Source organism: Bufo bufo, chromosome 2 (assembly GCF_905171765.1).
Source record: "Bufo bufo chromosome 2, aBufBuf1.1, whole genome shotgun sequence".
Taxonomy (NCBI): Eukaryota; Metazoa; Chordata; class Amphibia; order Anura; family Bufonidae; genus Bufo; species Bufo bufo.
Window position 1 is genome coordinate 75568864 of NC_053390.1, and position 20255 is coordinate 75589118.

Here is a 20255-nt window from a genome sequence, read left to right on the forward strand (position 1 = left end):
CACACCTCATACCAGGACTTGCACACCGCCTCCACCCGGTCCCACAACGACTGCAACACCTGAAAAGAAACCGGACGACGGACATCTTTCCGAACCCCACTACGACGATACCCCTTCAAGGCCTGCCGCACCAAAAAACTTCTGGAAACATCCGCCAAACTCCGCAACTTTAACCAAAAAGCCACCGCCGCCACCCTTTTTGCCGCCGCCGAGAACGACAAACCTGCACTAAACGACACACCCACAAAATACACCAACAGCGAATGAAAATCATCAACCCCTTCGCACCCCCCCACCTGCTCTATCAAACGTTCCCACTGAGACCACATAGAAGAATAAGCCGACCACGTACTGCTACTCACGGACCGCTGAATCAGGTCCAACGAGACCCCAAGGCCACGCTCCAGAGCCACTGAGGACACGGCAGACCCGCCACTTCCGCGCCCGGAACCAGACTGCGAAAACGTTCCCACTGGAAACGAGAAAGAGCGTCAGCTATGCAATTATCAACACCTGGAACATGTACAGCCACAAAACACGCATTCAACCTCAAACCGTTCAGAACCAGGTGCCGAAGCAACCGCACCACTGGTGGGGAATTGGCCGACTGACTATTCACCGCCTGCACCCCCCCCCAAATTGTCACAACAAAAACGCACCCGTTTGTTCCTCAACAACTCCCCCCACAACTCAGCGGCCAAAACTATAGGGAACAACTCCAACAAAGCCAGGTTCCCAAGCAAGCCAGCAACCCTCCATTCCTCAGGCCAAGCCCCCGCACTCCACTGCCCCTGACAAAAAGCACCATAACCACATGACCCCGACGCGTCCGTAAACAATTCCAAATCTACATTAGAAATGGGCGCCTCCATCCAAACAGAACGACCATTAAATTCCTTCAAAAAACGCTCCCACACTTCCAAATCCGCACGCACCTCACCCCCCAACCGCACAAAATGAAAGGGAGCTTTCACACCCGCCGTGGCCCTGGACAAACGCCTACAAAAAACTCGCCCCATGGGCAAAATCCTACAGGCAAAGTTCAATTTACCCAAAACCGACTGTACCCGTCTGAGCTGCACCTTCCTCGCCTTACGCAAAAAACCCACCTCACTACACAAATCAACCACCTTATCCTCAGGCAGCCTACACTCCATAGCCACACTATCGATCACAATCCCCAAAAACTTCACAGTTGTAGATGGACCCTCCGTCTTCTCCCTCGCTAACGGAACCCCAAATCTCCCTGCCACCCGCTCCATGGTATGCAACAACACTGAGCACACCCTTGACCCAGCCGGGCCCAAAAAACAGAAAGTCGTCCAGGTAATGCAACACAAAAAAGAACTAAACATTTCAAACAACGAACACGAAATCGCACACCCCATGGGTAAGCAACAATCCACAAAAAACCGCCCCTCCCACTTAAAACCAAGTAAACGAAAACTATCTGGATGAATTGGCAACAGGCGAAACGCCGCCTCAATATCCGTCTTAGCTAACAATGCCCCTTGCCCAAAACGCCGCACCCACCTAATCGCCTCGTCAAACGACGTATACGACACGGAGCACAAAACCTCATCAATGCCGTCATTCACGGAACCCCCAGCCGGGTAAGACAAGTTGTGAATGAGCCGAAATTTGTTAGGTTCCTTCTTAGGAACTAATCCCAAAGGCAAAACCCACAAATCCGGCAATGGACACTCCACAAAGGGGCCCACCACCCTACCAGCAGCCACCTCTTTCGCAATCTTATCAGACACAACCTCAGGACGCTGCAACGCGGAAGTCAAATTACGCGCCGCAACCACCGAACCCACTGCTGTGCACGGAATCCGAAAACCGTCCAATAACACTGCCGCCGCCTCCCTATTTGGATAGTTCTCTAGAAACGGCTCCATCACGTCCACCCTCACCGGGGTCACCCCTCTTCTGCGTAACCTCCAATCCCCTCCCCCTACCGCGCTTGAAACACCGCGCAAAACTTCGGGCTCCCCCACAACCGGAACACTCATGCTTGAAACGGCACTCTGAAAGATACTTGCAGTGTCCCTCATTGAACTGCCAGCAACATCCCCTTTTGCTCCCTCCAGCCGCATCGGACGCGAGGGACCCCCGGCCGCCCCACGAAAGGGCTGGCTAACCCCTTTTGGCGCCGCCATCAACCGCATCCACAGACCAATGTCCTTATGGTCCCAACGAATACTAGGCCTAACCGCCTTCCTCTGGCGAAACTGCTCATCGTACCTGAGCCACGCCACCCCACCATATGTCCGATACGCCTCCCCTATGGCGTCCATATAGCAAAAAAGGGCCGAACAGTGTTCAGGTGCCTTTTCCCCCACCACACTGGCGAAAATAGCAAAAGCCTGCAGCCAATTAAAAAACGTACGCGGAATCAACCTGTACCTCCGCTTCTCCTCCTCCTCCTTTTTACTCTCATCCGGCTTTCCCCTATCCAAATTAAATTTGTCCAACGGAAGTAACGAGAATATCTCGACATACTCGTCCTTCCAAATCTTCTCCCTGACCTCACTCTTCAAATGAGCCCCCAACGGCCCCTCAAAGCACACATATACCTCCCCTTTTGCAGCATCCGCCAACCGAACCTCATCCACGGCAGCCCCTTTACCGCCTCCTCTCCCGGCGGCCTCAACCACCGCCGACCCTGCCCCCATGACAGGGGTGTCACCAACTCCAGCCCCACTTAAACGCACCCCCTCCCCAACCGCTGGCGCAGCAGCCCAAACGGCGGCTGGAGACGACACCGCCCCGGTCTTCCACCGCGACAATAACGACCACATACCCGTCAACAATTCGTGAGCCAACCCCTCCTCCCCTGGCAACGAAGTCCCACCCCCCCCCCACCAAGAACCTGACACGACGTCCTCTCACCTGGCTGTCCCTGGGGCATCCTCCCAGCAGCCGCCGACCTCACCGATGTTCCTCTCTGCGTCGACCCAGCCGAAGACCTGGACGTCGAGGGACCCGCGCCGTCCGCATCATCCATCCGACCTCCGATCTCCCACGCTTCCTGGCTGACTTCTCCTTCCTCCAAAGACTGATCGGCCGAGAAACCCCCGCCAGAATCCACATGGCGTGGCTGCGTAGGCGCCAATTCCCTGCATGCCGACCCACCGTCAAGTGGCCGATGCGAAACTCTTGATCCAAGGACATCCCACCCAAGCTCCACAGCCTGTCCACCGCGAGCCGCAACTTGCAATCCTGTGGAAAAATCGTTAACTTGCTGCACCGTGGGCGAAACAAAGTCCAGTCCCCCGGCCAGCGCAACACTCGGCAAACTTCTGCCTGGTATAAAGGACCGACCAGCAGGTGGCAGCATTGCATCATTCATTAGACCACTGCCTGGAACTAAGGACCGACCAGCAGGTGGCAGCATTGCATCACTCATTAGACCACTGCCTGGTACTAAGGATCGACCAGCAGGTGGCGACATAGAAGATCTCCTCATCCCTCTGCCTGGTGTCGAGGACCGACCAGCAGGTGGCAACATCTCATCATTCCCCTCACTGCTGCCTGATACCGCAGACCTACCAGCAGGTGGCGCCGATCCAGTACAATCCCGACGAGACTGCACTTCAGAAGACTGCCGCCGTCCCTCAGACCCGGACCGTGACGCTGCTCGCCGCCTCCTGGAATCACCCCCAGCTGCCAGGCCACCACCTGCTGCTGCCGCCGGTCACACTTACAGACCGCTGCGTTGCCCGCTGTTCCATGGCAGATCCGCCGACCACAAGGCCCCCACCAGACACCAGTGAAGCCGCATCAGGCCGGCCGGCCTCCAGACTCCATAGCAGCCCGGCCGCCCCCCCGCACACCGCGCCGAGACACAGAACCGCCGCGCGCCCCCCCCCCCCGCCGGGAACGGGACACCCGCTGGGCACTAACCCTCGCCTCCACCGCAAGCGCACTACGCTGCGCAGAATTCCTCCCACTGCGCCGGCTGGCAGAAACACTTGCCACCCCAGCCGATCGCAGCGGAGGGTCCCCAGGAGGGCTCCTCAAACGCCGCCGGGCCCGAGGGGTCGCCTCCGGGCCGCCTCCGGGCTCAGACGTTCAGGCGGCACCGATCTCCTAGCCCTCAACCTCCCCCCTGCCGCAACCGGAGGCACACTAGGAGCCGCCGCTGCAGCCTGTAAACTACTCACCAGCCAAGCCGAACCATGTTGTTCGGCCGCTGCCCGCACCGCCGCCATCAAATCTTCCAGAGATGCCATAACGCTACACTATCCCGCACACAACTCGCCTAGGCGCAACTGACACTGGTGCCGATCCCGCCCCTAACCCTAGCCTATATACGGCGCGCGAACCCCCTGCCACCCCCACAGACCCTCCCCAGAAACACTCCACCCTTTCCTAACCACATTAACCCTAACCTGCCTGGACACTTCCCCCTTCCAGTCAATTTCCACTGCGCTACGTCTGCGCCTCGCTCCGTTGTCATACGTACTGTGAGATTTCCGCTCTGAAGCCTGAAGAATCGTCAGTGAAGCTCTGAACTATAATGCAAGCAGTAATTCAGGATCAGTACAAGATAGGACTCAACTTTCCATGTGCATATATTCTATAATTCTGTAACCTGTAAAACTGTGTTCAAATGGGGACTTTTTTTTATTACCATTTATGTTCACATTTTTTTATAATAATTGTTACACCTTTGGTCAACGTTATTATTATTTTTTTTCTGGGAGTCAAAAGAAGAAGCTCAATGTCCCATAGTGTAAGAGTGCAGTACATTGAAGGGGTTGTCCCACTTCAGCAAATAGCATTTATTATGTAGCTGAAGTTAATACAAGGCACTTACTAATGTATTGTTATTATCCATATTGCTTCCTTTGCTGGCTGGATGCATTTTTCCATCACATTATACACTGCTCATTTCCATGGTTACGACCACCCTGCAATCCATCACTGGTGGCCGTGCTTGCACATTATAGGAAAAAGCACAGGCCTATGTGCGCTCCCACAGTCCCGGCCACCAGAGAGGCCGGTGCTTTTTCCTATAGTGTGCAAGCACGGCCACCAGTGATGGATTGTAGGGTGGTTGTAACCATGGAAATGAGCAGTGTATAATGTGATGGAAAAATGAATCAGCCAGCGAAGGAAGCAATATGGATAATAACAATACATTAGTAAGTGTCTTTTATTAACTCCCTCTACATAATAAATGCTATTTACTAAAGTAAGACAACCCCTTTAATACATGAAGGCATGTTTAATCCAGCACCTAGTGGTTGAGAAATCCTGGTAATCCAGCAATAAATAGTCCTAAATGGATTATCTAGTTAATTGATAATCTCGCATTGGGTGTCTCATCCTTAGATAGTCCTCACTCAGTAGTGTTCTTACAGTAAATTCAGCATTGTCCGAGACCTACCTCTGTCTCAGCAGGTAGTTCTGAGTTTCCAATAATTCTGTTCCCTTGGTAGTTTGGAACATGCATGGTAATTGGAATTTTACTGTGCTTACTAGGTTCAAAGTTATCAATGTAAACAGTTTTTTTTATATATAGAAAATTGTGGTAAAAAAACAGACTTAACAGGGACAAGTAGGAACACTAAACCAACAAATCCAAATGCTGAAAGTAAAAACAAAATCTAGCGGTCCCTGCTGTTTGTCATTCTGCACTATATTCTGTTTGATCCCAACACAAATAGTCATCTAAAAATCCTGAAGACAGCACAGCGGTTAATCTCCTGCTGATCTCTTCCATCTTCTGCCAGTGCCTGAATTAGGGCCTCTAGCAGACGGGAGGGAGATTAGAAAAGGATAGGGCTCAAAGAGGTTCTCCGGGTTTTTAATATTGATCATCAGTATCTGATCAGCAGGGTTCCGACACCCAGCACCCCTGGTGGTCACCTGTTTGTAGAGGAGCACTCCATAGAAGCGCCACTTCCTCTTCATTAAATTACATGTCATCTCCCTTGCAGTGGTGGTATAGTGCAATTACAAGTACTTGCCCGCAGTGTAATGAAGAGGAAGTAGAGAGCATTGCCTCCTCTTCAAACAGTTGATCGCCGGGGGTGATGGGTGTTGTAGCCCACCGCCGATCAGATATTGATGAACTATCCTGAGGATAGGTCATCAATATCAAATCCCTGCAAAACCCCTTTAAGGAGATAAAGGAAAGTGGGGCTGGGATATTTTTAGTTTTATTGTGTTGTATATTTTGTGTTTAGCGTTTCTTTAAGACACTTTACCACCACACAGACCAATCAAACCAGAGTATGTTAAAAAAAATAAGAAGATTTTTTATTTACAGACTTATTATTGCTAAAACATAATGTTTGCTTCCTAGTCCTGGATTCAGAAAAAAGGATGACTTTTACATATTCTAAAAACTGATCATCGAAAAGGGGGAGGGAGAGTAGTAGGGGGAAATGCAGTGCCCTGAAGCATGGACACTTTGGAGTACGGTTTTTTGTGGACATTTGCTCCTATTGCTATTACACAAAGCCTTCAACTCACTACTTTATTGCACTTTGAAAGTTTAACATGCAATATGATTTATGGTGTTGGGTGCACTTATACTGTTTTGCATTGTTGAACTGCATTTTATATGTTTATTGTAATATATCCTGTTAATTTGCACTGTGCTGTGGAAGTGTTAATGCACAGAAAGCTAATACTGAAAGACTTTGGGACTTTCTACCTATGCACTGAGAAGTTAGAAATCTTCCACAGTTACTATAACAGACAATGCAAAGTTTGGAGGGAAAAACAGACACACTTGACTGTCTGATTTAGCTCTTTTGTGAAAACCTATTTATGTGTCGAGAAAATGCTCACTAATTCCCATAGACTTGTATTAAAACTCTATTCATGTCTATGGCAGGGCTTAGGCTGTTCTTCTCCACTCCATCCCTCACACTAGACATTTCTAGTTCAACTAAAAATTATATATAAAAGAGAGAGGTCAGAGATCCTAGTTGTCTGAAGATAAGTACCAGTGTTTATTAGGAGAGACTTAGCCATACTGCAGATAGGGGCCAGTGTTTAGTAGAAGAGACTCTGTCAGACTGCATGAAGGACCAGAAGAAAACACTGAGATGAGGATAATCCTCCACAGACCCTGGGTCACCAGCCCCTAGACCAGTGGGTCTGCCAGACGACTGAGCCACGGATGATGGACCACCAGCCTTTTGGTCAGGGTACCTGATCTCTGAAAAAGAGTGAGAGGGACAACTAGCTTAGGCTTTTCCTCAGCACAGAACCTTCTTCGGCCAGGGAAAAGACTAGAGAAGCCATCCCAGTGCCTTGCCTTCCAGTAAAGAAGCACACTGGTTTAATGCAAACTCTGACTCTCTGAACTTATTTCCCATTGGGGTGCACATCTCAATGGTGTCTGGGGATCCAGCATAGTTTTGGGGGCCACAACAAACTGCCAGCTGCACATCCTCATGTTAAGGCTGGTAATAAGACTGAATTTGATTGAAGACCCTTGAAAACAAGGAGGGTTCTTGCACTCATCTGCCTCATTAGAATGTACAGCATGCTGGAGATAATCACACATATACAATATTCTGGTGTATCATCGGATACTCTACTTTATTACGCAAAACAGCACAGCAGTTATACAAAATAAATGATAAAGAGAAGCATTGCATAAGGATTTGGCCATAATACATCCAATCAACAAGGTGCCACCTTATCTTGGGATCCAATTTATAGGTTTTGACAGGAAATAAAATAAGTGGAGTTTGCATTTCTCAGTAAACTTAAATTAACTGTAACTTAAGCATACAAAATCATACAAAATGGATGACAAACAAAATGTTATAATAACATTATGATGTTCACTTTAAAACTTCTATGGTCAATGGAAAATGATGCAGGACCTAGACTGGGTTAGGAAACTAAATTCCATTAAAATGTTGATTTCTTACTATGAAATCGCAGATAATGTATTTTCTCATCAAGTTGTACATAGTGAAAGGCTTTCTTCCTGACTTCCCTCCAGCCTCATTATATTAGATATAGAAGATGGCGCTTGTCCAGAAGGTGCTTTTCATTGTCCTCTGGTCACATCCTGATTAAACAATGCTGATTTCTCCTTATTGCGCTGTTTTGGCTTCTTCTCTCTTGTCAAGGAGTAAGATTTAGGAATATGAAGTTAGACAATCACATGGAATGATAGGAGTGATAGTAGGGAGAATAGCTGGACCTGTGGAGCGGACATTGTAAGAGGCACTTTGTAATACCTAGATGGAGTCCTTGTGGGTCAGAATTCTCAAGAGTATTGCTAATCCCTCTCATTAAATCTGGAAGAGGAACTGTCAGCTCTCCTGACTAGTGATGAACAAACATCGGCTGGGATGGTTTGCGAACGCGCGTTCGCGATCAAATGTTCGTGGGCCCTATTGACTTTAATGGCAGGCAAACCTGAAAAACCTTCAGGTCATATTTGCAGCCACCAAATACTTACTAGAAGTGCACAAATAGTTCCACAACATGGACAGTGACATACCAGAGGGGGATCATTGGCAAAAATTCCCACAAAAAATATGTATTTTAATCAGAGGCCATTTTTATGCATCTTAACGACTTCAGCCCCTTAATGACCAGACCACTTTTTACAATTCTGCACTACACTACTTTCACGGTTTATTGCGCGGTTATACAACTTACCACCCAAATTAATTTTACCTCCTTTTCTTCTCACTAATAGAGCTTTTATTTGGTGGTATTTCATTGCTGCTGACATTTTACCTTTTTTTGTTATTAATCGAAATTGACCGAATTGTTTGCAAAAAAGATGACATTTTTCACTTTCAGTTGTAAAAGTTTTCAAATAAAACTACATTTCTATATAAATTTTTCTCTAAATTTATTGTTCTACATGTCTTTCATTAAAAAAATGCAATAAGTGTTTATTGGTTTGCGCAAAAGTTATAACGTTTACAAACTATGGTACAAAAATGTGAATTTCCGCATTTTGAAGCAGCTCTGACTTTCTGAGCACCTGTCATGTTTCCTAAGGTTCTACAATGCCCAGACAGTAGAAACACCCCACAAATGACCACATTTCGGAAAGTAGACACCCTAAGGTATTCGCTGATGGGCATAGTGAGTTCATAGAAGTTTTTATTTTTTGTCACAAGTTAGCGGAAGATTATGATTTTTTTATTTTATTTTTTTTTCCTTACAAAGTCTCATATTCCACTAACTTGTGACAAAAAATAAAAACTTCCATGAACTCACAAAATACCTTGGGGTGTCTTCTTTCCAAAATGGGGTCACTTGTGGGGTATTTATACTGTCTGGGCATTGTAGAACCTCAGGAAACATGACAGGTGCTCAGAAAGTCAGAGCTGCTTCAAAATGCGGAAATTCACATTTTTGTACCATAGTTTGTAAACGCTATAACTTTTGCGCAAACCAATAAATGAAAGTGCAAAAAAGTGTCACACATGTGGTATCTCCGTACTCAGGAGAAGTAGGGCAATGTGTTTTGGGGTGTATTTTCACATATACCCATGCTGGGTGAGGGGAATATCTCTGTAAATTGACAACTTTGTATAATTTTTTTTTAAAAGTTGTCATTTACAGACATATTTCTCACACACTGTATGGGTATATGTAAAAATACACCCCAAAACACTTTGCCCTACTTCTCCTGAGTACGGTGATACCACATGTGTGACACTTTTTTGCAGCCTAGGTGCACAAAGGGGCCCAAATTCCAATGAGAATCTTTACGATTTCACAGGACATTTTTTACACATTTGGATTCCAAACTACTTCTCACGCTTTAGGTCCCCTAAAATGCCAGGGCAGTATAAATACCCCACAAGTGACCCCATTTTTGAAAGAAGACACCCCAAGGTATTCCGTGAGGGGCATGGCGAGTTACTAGAATATTTTTTTTTGGGCACAAGTTAGCGGAAAATATATATTTTTTTGTTTGTTTTTTTCTCTTACAAAGTCTCATATTCCACTAACTTGTGACAAAAAATAAAATTTTACATGAACTCGCCATGCCCCTCACGAAATACCTTGGGGTGTCTTTTTTCCAAAATGGGGTCACATGTGGGGTATTTATACTGCCCTGGCATTTTAGGGGCCCTAAAGCGTGAGAAGAAGTCTGGAATCTAAATGTCTAAAATTTTTTACGCATTTGGATTCCGTGAGGGGTATGGTGAGTTCATGTGAGATTTTATTTTTTGTCACAAGTTAGTAGAATATGAGACTTTGTAAGAAAAAACAAAGGGGGGTGATCAATAACAGCCTTAAAGGGGGGTGATCAATAACAGGGGTGTGACCAGGGAGTCTATATGGGGTGATCACCCCCCTGTAAGGCTCCATTCAGACGTCCGTATGTCTTTTGCGGATCCGTGGATCCGCGGATCCGCAAAACACATACGGACGTCTGAATGGAGCCTTACAGGGGGGTGATCAATGACAGGGGGGTGATCAGGGAGTCTAATATGGGGTGATCAGGGGTTAATAAGGGGTTAATAAGTGACAGGGGGGGGTGTAGTGTAGTGGTGTTTGGTGCTACTTTACAGAGCTGCCTGTGTCCTCTGGTGGTTGATCCAAGCAAAAGGGACCACCAGAGGACCAGGTAGCAGGTATATTAGACGCTGTTATCAAAACAGCGTTTAATATACCTTTCAGGGGTTAAAAAAATCGCCGCTGGCAGGCTGCAGATCAGCTCGTTTACCTTCTGATCCTGTGAACGCGCGCTCCTGTGTGCGTGCATTCACAGGAAATCTCGTGTCTCGCGAGATGACGCGCCGGTGCGTCAAGGAGGAATGAATCGACCGCCTCCGGAACGCAATCCTGGGCGGTCCGGAGGCGGTTAAAGGGAAACTCTCAAAAATGTGCCCTGCTGGAGCCTATAAAAGTTTTATTTTAGGCCATGGGAGTACAGGCCCCAAAAATTAGGCATTACCTGACAGAAAATAACTTGTGATTATGTGGCCGGAGGTACATTAGGCGGCCACTGAATAAAAATTTTACTGTAGGCAACTGGAGTACAGGCCCCAAAAATTAGGCATTCACCTGACAGAAAAGGCCTTTTATGCCACTGTATATACAAAGACCATTCTTTGTTCTGGGTGGTGGCGGATATGTGTGGGCTGGCATGAGGAAATTCAATTACACGTGGTCGTCATAGGTGTTAAATTCCTTTGAGATCCATGCCTCATTCATTTTTAGAAATGTGAGGTAGTCCACACTGTCATGAGTTAGGTGAGTGCGCTTATCGGTCACAATCCCCCCTGCTGCGCTGAACATCCTTTCAGACAGGGCACTCGACAAGGGGCAAGCCAAGCCATGGCAAATTGTGCCAGCTCTGGCCACAAGTCAAGCCTGCACACCCAGTAGTCCAGGGGTTCCTCGCTTCTCAGAGCGTCCACATCTGCCGTTAAATCGATGTAATCGGACACCTGTCGGTCTAGGCGTTCCCTGAGGCTGGATCTGGAGGACGGCTGTCGATGGGTTGGGTGCAAGAATGATCTCATATCCGAAGTGACCAATACATCTTCAAACCGCCCTCTTCTTGCAGGCGCGGTAGGATTGGTACCCGCATCTGTTTCGCTGTGGGTGGAAATTCCTCTGCCAGCGCCCGCAACAGCAGAATGCAGCATCTCTCACAGCAAGGCCTGAAAATGCTGCATTCTGCCAGCCCTCTGTGATGCTGGTAACATGTTCGCCATTTAGTGTTTGTTCACGGGGGTCTAAGTACGTTGCCACTAGTGATGAGCGGCAGGGGCAATATTTGAATTAGCGATATTTCATGAATATTTGGCGAATATTCGTCATAAATTTGCTAATTCAAAATTATTTTCTTGATTACGAAAATTGCCAATGTAATATGCGCATAATGTGCATTGCGCAATATAGGCGTGGCCTAGTTTTGCAAACTGCCAGAAGTTTCCTGAGACTGGAGAAGATGGTTGGCAGCAACTTTTGCGAATGTGAGGATGAACTCCTCATCACTGTAAATAGTTTTACATTACAGCACTGATTTTGATTACATTTCGAATGCATGACAGAACAATAGCTTTATATGCAAATAGAGTGTTTCAATATATTCGAGATGGCGAATATTGTGCATATTTTTGCACAATACATACAACTTTTTAGCAGGTCTGAGTAGTTATTACTGATTGGTGCACTAAGTATTGCTGTGACATCACACCACTATGTCTGTAGCATGTATGTAAGGACAGCAGAGAAATATCTCTCACATGCACATTGCACATCTATTTTCCTGCCACACACTATATACCACACACACATGCACACAGTCAATAGATTAGAGTTTGTGTCATGTTGGTCAGGAGAAAGGTGCACCATGGGGAGGCGAACCAGCTGTACACACCGTACCGTCACTTCACTAGACAGGTACATCTCTGCTCAGCTGGCCAATATCCGATTGCTCAGACCCCACACACATACAACTGCAATACAATCCGATCTTATAACGGTAACATTAAATCTAATATTTCCCCTTCAAAGATTCAAATACTTTTTGCTGTGTTGTTGAGGACATTATTTTCAATACTTGTAGTAAAAAAAATTGTGATTATATGTTTGCATCTTTATCCTGCAGAGCATGTTGAAGCGCGGATATGATCGGACCAGGGTCCAAGAAGAGAAGCAGGCCATTGTGCGGGGGATACGGAAGGAGCTTTTGAGGGAGTTCAAGGGGAAACACTGTGCGATGGCCGTCATTAAGCACTAGTCCGATCTTAAAAGGAGGCAAATCGCGTGGATCACTGATATACAGTACGTGATAGAATATGCCCAGGTACAATGCTTACATTACTTTTGTATCTCTAGCCAACACTCTGTAATGTATATATACAGTTATGCAAATAAGTATTTCATCCCTTTACAAATGATTACTTAGTACCTGGAGTGACACATAGCAAATCAGCCGGTTACATCATACATCTTTACCTCGCCATGAGTATATATAAATATTTATACACATGGCGAGGTAGAGATGTATGATGTAACCAGCTGATTTCATACGTTTCACACCAAGAACTAAGTAATTAATATATATATATATATATTGTGGGGATTCGCTCTGGTAGACAGTACAAGCGGATGCAGTATAGAGGCAAAGACCAGTTTGTAACTCAAAAACTTCAGTGTTTTATTCACACTTATGGCAACAAAACAGTACAACAGTCCATTTGCCGTTTTGGTGTTCGTTCACACCTAGACAGTTCATACAGCAAAAGAGTCACCTGTTATCCTAGGTGTTAAATCATACCTGATCGTCATTGCTCAGGACAGAGCAGACCTCCCAAACTCAAGCCTCCAGCCTAGCACACGGCTCAGATCCTCATCCAGCGATTGCCAGAGCTTCTCTGTCAGAGAGAGAGGTAAATACCACGAGCTGACACTGCTGGCTGGGGGTTTTATATAGGCCAGTCAAGACCTGGCCTGGAACGTGGGGAGTAGTCACCCACCCAGCACTTTGACTACTCCCAGTAAGAGCCGTCCCAGATCAGCTATTACAGCTATACTAAATTGCAAGGTGTCAAACAGCAACTGCTGCTGACACATGAAAATGGCTCTTTCTCCACCGAGGCCAGGAACCTCGGTGACACATACCTTCCGTCAACAACGGTCCCTTGCGCCTTCCTACAATATACACAGTGTATATACTGGTGAAACTTGAAAAATTTGAATATCGTGCAAAGTTCATTTATTTCAGTAATGCCACCTAAAAGGTGAAACTAATAAATGAGATAGACTAATTACATGCAAAGTGAGGTATTTCAAGCCTTTATTTGTTATAATTAGCATGATTATGGCTTACAGCTTATGAAAACCCCAAAGTCACAATCTCAGGTACCTTTTGCTCAGGGGGTATGAATTAATTAGCTGACTAGAGTGTGACACTTTGAGCCTAGAATATTGAAACTTTTCACTCAGAGAGGTACAGATGTATGATGTAACCAGCTGATTATGTACGTTTCACACACATAAATACATATACAGTACAGACCACAAGTTTGGACCCACCTTCTCATTCAAAGAGTTTTCTTTATTTTCATGACTATGAAGGCATCAAAACTATGAATTAACACATGTGGAATTATATACATAACAAACAAGTGTGAAACAACTGAAAATATGTCATATTCTAGGTTCTTCAAAGTAGCCACCTTTTGCTTTGATTACTGCTTTGCACACTCTTGGCATTCTCTTGATGAGCTTCAAGAGGTAGTCCCCTGAAATGGTCTTCCAACAGTCTTGAAGGAGTTCCCAGAGATGCTTAGCACTTGTTGGCCCTTTTGCCTTCACTCTGCGGTCCAGCTCACCCCAAACCATCTCGATTGGGTTCAGGTCCGGTGACTGTGGAGGCCAGGTCATCTGGCGCAGCACCCCATCACTCTCCTTTATGGTCAAATAGCCCTTACTTTCAAAGTTTTCCCAATTTTTCGGCTGACTGACTGACCTTCATTTCTTAAAGTAATGATGGCCACTTGTTTTTCTTTACTTAGCTGCTTTTTTCTTGCCATAATACAAATTCTAACAGTCTATTCAGTAGGACTATCAGCTGTGTATCCACCTGACTTCTCCTCAACGCAACTGGTGGTCCCAACCCCATTTATAAGGCAAGAAATCCCACTTATTATTTAAACCTGACAGGGCACACCTGTGAAGTGAAAACCATTTCAGGGGACTACCTCTTGAAGCTCATCAAGAGAATGCCAAGAGTGTGCAAAGCAGTAATCAAAGCAAAAGGTGGCTACTTTGAAGAACCTAGAATATGACATATTTTCAGTTGTTTCACACTGGTTTGTTATGTATATAATTCCACATGTGTTAATTCATAGTTTTGATGCCTTCTGTGTGAATCTACAATTTTCATAGTCATGAAAATAAAGAAAACTCTTTGAATAAGAAGGTGTGTCCAAACTTTTGGTCTGTACTGTACGTGTGTGTGTACTGTATATACATAAACTGCAATCATTATTCTGTATTCCAGTAAAAGTCCCCGTCCATCATTACATTAGATACATCCCCCACTTAATTTGCATTTGTTAGGAGTCCTGAGTTGTTTGCATAAATTCTGAACATTGTGTGATTACAGGTGTTCCCGTTCCCTCCGTCCGCCGCAGGTCGTCGATGGACGAGATGGAGGTGGTGGAGGTGTCTGCCGAGGAGGAGGAGGAGGGAGAGCAGGCCGGACACTCACAGCCTCAGCAGGATGCACCACCCCCACCTGATGTGGGCGAAGAGGTGGAGGTGGAGGAGGCCGGACCCTCCCGGCAGCCAGTTTCCCCCCCCCAGCTCCAGATGAGGAGGAGGATGTCATCATCCCCCACCAGGAGGCAAGAATAACAGACAGCGAATGTGTGAATCTGTTTGTATATGCATGACTGGAGGTGTGGCAACTCCAGGACTGAATGTGCTTGATTTTTAACTATGGGTAACATTTGTAGTGGCCCCACTAGATAAGTGTGGGCACTACACAAGGGTCAATTGGGGTGTGCGTTACTTCTCCTCACTAGGGACAGGGATGGTATCTCTAATTGTGCATTTTATGTAATTTTATGTAATTTGTAAAGTATTGTTTTTTTTATGCAATGTTTCCCTGTTATATGCGTTATCAGGCCTAGTCTCTGTAGTTAGTCATCCCAGACGCTAGAGGGAGCTAGTGCAGCCCTGGTATAAGTATTCAGGCCCAGACAGGGAGAGTGTGGTTGTTGAAGGTCAGGAGTCTGCAGAGACAAGCTAGAAGGCACAAGCCAGAGCCTTCTCCTGACATGCAACTAGACAGCCCAGGCTTCTAGTTGCCACCAGGAGACTAGTAGAGGGATCCTAGTCTACCTGCTGATCAAGAGAGCCATGGTTAGCTCGGAAGATCTAACCCAGGGGAAGAGGTTACCTCCTGGAAGCAACCCTGTAGTTCCTACCAAGTCAAGCAGAACCAACATGTCCAGCTAGTACAAGTAAGCTGAAGGGCAGAGAGAATAGAAGTATGGAGCAAGAATGAGCACCTAAGGAGGATTATTTACCAAGGATAAAAGCCTACAATAAGGTATCCGGGCCTTGGGATTAAAGCCAGACAGGAGTTCGAAAGGAACGGTGTACACTATCTCCGAGAAGTCTGTACAACCTGATTCTGTGCATGTGGATGTTTACCCTCTGTGTATCTTGCCAAAGAACCATATACCTGCCATAATTGTGAAACCCTGCTTGTGAAGTGTACTTGACATGTGGAACTGAGTTGCCATCTAACTGTACAAAGTGGAATTTATTACAGTAAAGCAAAGTTTGGTTCACCCTGCCATCTGTGTTCCTTGCTTATTAAGACCTTCCACCGGTGTGCCACCGTTACCGGCACTGGCGTCACGTACCTCAAAGGGACCTTGCCCCAGGCACATAAATCACCTGCAACACCCAGGGCACCTCAACCATCACCAGGCCTGGTCCCTAAAGACAGAGTGTGCCCCAGAGGACTCTTGTGCCAGCCTCTCTTTCACTGCTGTATGCCTGCCCAGGGTTTCCTTATATAACTGTGAGTGACCCTCGCTTGCCATTGACCGTGACCTCACAATCGCAATACCCTGCAGGTCTGGCGTACCGCACATTCAGGTGCACCTGTTTAGCGGGAGTCACATGAATCAGTGATAGGTTGGACTCACAGCCTCCTCCCTCCTCCCACTGTATGTGTGCTTTCACGCTGGAGGTAACTGGGGGTCAGTGGGCTGTGTGTCGGACTCTATGCCCCTTTCAATAATTGCTTTTATGGCATAGGTAGGTTAGAGTTAGGTCCCATGAGACTATGAGAGACCTTGGTGAGGTGTGCGGGCTCCGGTATGTTCTTGATATAAGAATTTATTGGTGAAAATCTAATTTTTAATACCAGTGTCAGTGTTTAGTCATATATTGTCAAGTGAATGTACCATTTTTGTGCACTATTTCTTTGTCCACTCTTTGTTCTATTTTATTAATTACATCCGCATATCTGGATATCCTGTTTAGGATGTCCTTGTGGTAAATGTGGTCCGCTGAGTGCATCCTCCTTTGTATGCAGAAAAAAATGCTGGGGATTGGTGTTAGCAATGGACCACTTTATTCTGCGAATCTCCCTATCACACTTCCTAACATCCTGCACTGCAACCTATCAGCTACACTATATCAGGATAAAATGAGAAAAAAAGGGGTAGTGCCGTTTTAAAACCTAACTTTTAATAGGATAGTTATAAATCCCAACTGGGAAATGAACCCCTACCTGACAAACAAAACACAGACACAAAACTACAGGGGACCTGGTGTACCAGGTCACCCGGTGGTCATATTAACGTATGCGTCCCAGGGTGGAACGGGAAGCGAACTGTATGACCAGTAGGCATAAACAAAATAATAATAAAGACCGTGGCATGTGCCGTGGTCTATAACATGCCAGGAAGGCGAAAGTAAGGGTAGGTCTTACCGGTGGTGGGCAAGAGGACCAGCAAGTCCAATGCCCTAAGGGAGGTATTCTCGCGTATGGATGCGTCCTCCAGTTATGGTCACTTTGTGCAGGAGGGCCACAGGGAAGAAACTGTCCTTGGTATTGCCCTACTTGGCCTAAACCGCCCTAAAGTGCCTACTAACACGGGGTCCGATCCCCGCAAGGGGTGGCCCCGTCCGGAACCTAGCCCTAAAAACAATGACCCTATATGACCCTGTGAGGACAGGGAAAAGGGCCCTGTGGGGCTCCAATGGCCTGGGTCAGCCAGTGAAAAAGAGGGAGGGGGATTAAACACTAGTGTGGATGGATACACTATGTCCCATACACTAGTATGGATGGATACTCTATGTCCCTACGCGTTTCGTTAGAGAGTATAAAGATGCTCTATGTATCCTACAATAAAGGAACTCTAGGTGACTGCCTATGGCAGACCCCGTAACTCGTCAGGGGACAGGGGTAGAGGGTACAGTATGCCTCCCCACTTACAGCCTATCTGTGTGGTCAAAACAGATATAGGGGGGGGGGGGAAACCAGAGGTACCAAGGTGGCGCAGACTTAGCGGGAGTTAATAGTCCGAGATGACCCAGAATCCTACAAAGTAAGAAAACATACAAAGTAGTACAGTCAGTCTGGGGCGCACACTAACTTAATACAATGGCATGGCATGGCACTTAATACAATGGCATGTTAGATAGAATTACTCACTGTTTGACATGAGGGTCATGTAGCTTTTCCTCATGAGATGCGGCACAACAGGTACAGGTGCCGACCATCTGCCGGCGTCTGACAGCGCATAATGGCGCGCTGAAGGATTTAAATGCAAGGTGGGGAGATGCTTGGCGCATGCGCGATTAATAGAACTGGCAGCCGCATCGCAGCGCGGACTCACCTTGTCATGCCGTCCCATATCCGTCATGTGATGGGGGCGTGACCGTGGCGGATCGCTGCAGAAGCTGTCCAGCGGTAGGCGTGGGAGGGACTGCTATGTGTTATAGTCCAGCTCCTACAACAGCACACGTACCGATGCTGGGGGGAAAAGAGGAACAATCCTCTCCAGCATGGGACCAGAGCGGGGACTTATTTGACAGTCCGGTCACGGATATAGATAGGAATTATGGCAATAGAAGCTACACAGGCATTCCGCTATACACTAAGGTAGGAAGCTAGCGGCAAATAGCCGCTATAGGTTAGAAGTAAAATAATCAAGCAGGGGGCATAACGTGAGTGTGTTGTCCTCCTACAGATACAGTGATGGACACAAAGTGGCCCACAAATAGAGCTGATCGAAAAACAGGAAAAATCGACCCATAATGTATCTGTCATATACTGTATTGGAACACTAGTGGAGGCCAATTTGTAGAAAAATGAGCATGATGGAGGTCATAAGGAATAAACTCCAAAGAATATAGTCACAATCGGGGGAAAAAAGGATACAAACAATGGGCATGGTCCACGCAGGTGATAACTACTCTTGGAGGAGCTGTATACTGATGATGTATATAGTGGGCTGACCTGCAAGGGGGGTCACAAGAAACAGCCAAATTGTAATTGGTCGTTCAGGCCGAGGGGTTGGGTGGTCTTTAATTTAAAAATCCACCAGCACTCTCTCTGGAGGATCTTTTTGTCCCAGTCTCCCCCTCGTGGTGGCTTCCTGATGTTCTCTAGGCCTATGAATGTTACGACTGACACCCGTCCATCGTGGACAGAGTGGACATGTCTTGCCACTGGGGTATCCCTGTTGTTGCGGATATCCCCCATGTGTTCGCCTATGCGTACCCGTAATTCCCTCCGGGTCTTACCCACATATCTCATGCCGCACTCACAGGTTAAAAGGTAAATAACCCCTGTGGTGCGACAGTTGATGAAATCACGGATATGATGGGTAAAGCCCGTGGGGTCCGCTGGTAGGGACTTGCACTGTGTGATGAATTTACAGAAAGTGCAGCGGCCACACTTGAAACATCCACGGACTGGACTATGCAGCCACGTACTTTTCTTGGGGGGATTATAGTGGCTGTGGACGAATCGGTCTCGTAAAATTGGTCCCTCTCCTATAGTTCACTGACGGGTAGAGGCTGACCGCATCGGCCAGATCTGGGTCCATCAAGAGGGTACCCCAGTTCCGTCCGAGAATTTCTTTAATTTTTGCGGCAGCTGTGTCAAATGTGCCTATAACCCTTAGTGCATTTGGACGCTCAGCTTTCTGGTCCCCAGTCGGATGTAACAGTCTGGTGCGTGTTGTCTGTTGTGCTCGCTGGTAGGCCTGTCTGAGGGTACTGTCTGGATATCCCCGTGCTAGGAAGCGTTCTCTTAGTTCACCCGCCTGCCGTGAGAATTCCTGCTGGTCAGAACAGTTACGTTTGAGCCGTAGGTATTGGCCCACGGGAATCCCCCACTTCAGTGGGACTGGATGGCAGCTGTCCCAGCGAAGCAGAGAATGGGTGGAGCTCTCTTTGCGGTATATGGTCTTCTGTAGGCCCCCTTTAGTATCTCTGGATATACATAAGTCAAGAAAGGGGAGATTATTACGTACAATAGATTAAGTAAATCTGAGATTAATGGTGTTATGATTTAACTCCTCCACCAGCCTACCGAAGTCATCCTCTGAGCCGCTCCACAAGATGAAAATGTCATCTATGTAGCGAGCCCAGAGGATGATGAACTCCGTGTACCACCCAGGCACATCACCAAAGACAGTGGTCTCCTCCCACCAGCCCAGGAGCAGGTTAGCATACGATGGTGCGCAGGAACTGCCCATCGCAGTACCCCTGAGCTGGTGGTAGATGCGTCCGTCAAAAAG